The sequence below is a fragment of the Pyrus communis genome, chromosome 8, assembly GCF_963583255.1.
Source record: "Pyrus communis chromosome 8, drPyrComm1.1, whole genome shotgun sequence".
Taxonomy (NCBI): domain Eukaryota; kingdom Viridiplantae; phylum Streptophyta; class Magnoliopsida; order Rosales; family Rosaceae; genus Pyrus; species Pyrus communis.
In genome coordinates, this window is record NC_084810.1 from 9,685,216 (window position 1) to 9,688,202 (window position 2,987).

Sequence of the window (2,987 nt, forward strand, 5' to 3'; positions counted from 1 at the left end):
CACGTGAGAGTGACGTAACCATTTGCACAGTTCGGAAGCTTTAAAATATACAACTTCTAAAATGAAACACCCGAAGGTGAGTCCTCATTTGGTCCATTCTGTCAGAACTCCGTTGAATTTCCTCGTAGTCACCACACCTTTGCATTTCCTTAAACCTGGAGGGGCGCAAAACAAAATTGAGTGGGTCAGCAAAACAAACTTATTCAGAACCTTCTTTTCTCTTTAAATATACTAACCCCTCGCCGTAAAACAAGTATACTTTCCAGAAAATAAACATATATACGTATGTATAGATATGCCAATCATGCTCCAAAATATGCCATTCATGCTTGAGAATATGCCACATTAAAATCTCATAATAAATGTAAATGCTCAAGCATAATTCACATCAATAACATATAATCTGGCAGCCGGGAGTCACCTAACGTGACCTGTACGGCTGCATCTAGAGGTCCACTCTCAACTCAATAACTGAATCTGCACACGAGTCGGAACCACCTAACGTGGTCTGTACGACAAGACTGGGTGTATCATATATACGCTCTAGTGCTACGATCACGTGAAGACTGTGCGAATAATCGCGGGTCACCTACGAGTCGGAACCACCTAATGTGGTCTGTACGACAAGCCTATGCACCTAACTTGGATCCAAGCTGAGCGTGTGGTGCGGGTGAACATCACGTGAAGGACTGTGCCCTGGCCACGGGCGGGAGCACTAACACCGGGGGTGCAGATTATGAGCTCTCTAAGCATCTCAAGCTACTACTGAATACAAACATGAATACCACTTACCTGGCACTTACCTGTGCGTCCACAGCACCAAATACACATATATAAATGTATGTCACTACTAATGCATGTGATGATAGTATTTCAATCGTATCCCCAAATGTATTTCATACGTATATCAAATGTATTTCGTACGTATATCAAATGTATTTCAAATGCAGCTTACCTGGGCCTCCTCAGCACCATGCAACAGTATGCATAATTATGGTAATGCACATATTAAAATATGATGCATATATGACAGGATATTTAATTCGTATTTCTTTTAAAATACGTTTTCTGGGAAATACGTCAAGCATACGTATATATATATATACTGAAAAATAACTGCCCACTCACTGATAAGTAGCCGGCTCGTAACCCTCACGCCTAGTTTGGTTACATTCGTCGTCCGTTCAAGTTTCACCTATAACAGAAAGTAACCAAATTGACGTTATTTAACGCACATACACCAAACATTCGTCCATAACTTTCTCATACGTTGCTCAATTTGGGTGTATGAATATACCACGGTGATCTACACGACGTCACGAACGCGTGACAATTTTCAGAACTCAATTTGGAGCTCTCACGCGCCCCCACGCGCGCGTCTTCTTCCTCGCGTCGCCGGACTGGTTTCGCCGGCGGTGGGTGTTTTGCCGGAATTTCTGGGTAAATTTCAAAGTGTCATAACTTCTTCATTTCTTAACCATTTTCGACGTACTATATATCAAAATGAAGGTATTGACGAGACGAACACATCCATACCTTCCTTGACCTCTAAATCGGTGTGGATTCACCAGAAAAAGCCCCAAAAGCTCCGGCCAAACTTTGAACTTGTCGTTCTCCGTGTTCCTACGTCCATTTTTCACGTAATTTATACCAAAATGAAGCCCTAATCATAATCTACCACGTTGGACTAGTTTTAGGGCCTAAAAACAACGGAATCAAACTTTTCCAAAAATACGAAAATTCGGCCGAACTTACAGTTCGTGATCCCGACGTCCAAATCCTTCAAACGAAGCACTCCGAGCTTCCTTAGGACCTCACCAAGCTTCCTACAAGCTTCAAAATCCCAAAAACATCAAGTTTTACGTGTGCATGAACAGTGCACACGCACAGTGAAATTGAAATCCATGTTTTCCGAAGTGAAACTCACCTGAAATTGGTACCATCGTGTTCGTGTGGTCTTCAGGAGTACGATGGTGGTCTTAGATCCTTCGTTGGTATAGTTTTAGGGTGGTTTTGTGGGTGGTCCGTGTGAGTTCGAAGGAGAGAGAGAGAGAACTGACAGAGAAAATGAGAGATTTGTGAGGGAGGAGAGAGAGAGAGACAAGGTACGGGAATGAGGGAGAGATTTGAGGGAGGTGGGATCCTACCCAATCCCCAAATCATCAAGTTACAACATATTTTACGCCCCTTAGTCCCGTTTAAGGGCATTTTCATAACTTCACGTCCTCGGAATTAAAATTCCGGGACGGGTTGTGACAACCTTCCCTCCTTATAGAATTTCGTCCCCGAAATTCCAACAACCAACTTAATCATCTATACTCATACAATAGCTTCGGGTAAATCTCTCTCATCCGATTCTCCCACGTAATTTCTTCCACTGAATGCTTTCTTCACAAATTCTTTACCAATTACACTGTCTTAATTCTCAATACATTCTTTTTCCAATCCAAAGTCGTCCTTGGTTCCTCAACCAGTTTAATCCGGATTAATTCTCAACAGTTGCACCGGAACTCCATGTGACGAATCTGCCACCTAGTGACAACGCATCGAAATATAATACATTATGCACCTTAGCAAATTCTGAAGACATCACCACTTGTATGCAACTTCATCGATTCCTTTAGTGGTCAAAAACGGTCTGATGTGTTTAAGACTTATTTTGTCTCCTTTCGAAATCTCACTATTTCTTTTCGTGATGAAATTTCTAAAAATGTTGAATCATGAAACACATCATGCTCTTACAATAACTCTGGAAGTAATTCAAGCAACTTCACTTACTCTTCGATGATCACATAAGGTCCGATGTACTTAGGACTTAATTTGTTTTCCTTTCCCAGCCGAATCATACTTTTCTAAAGTGAAAACTTCAAAATTATAAGATCATCTACGTTAAACACTCGATTAGGACATGTTCAACTATTAATCTCTTTTGCCATTCCTGGCTACTCTCAGGTTAAACTTAATCACCTGAATACTTTGAGAAGACT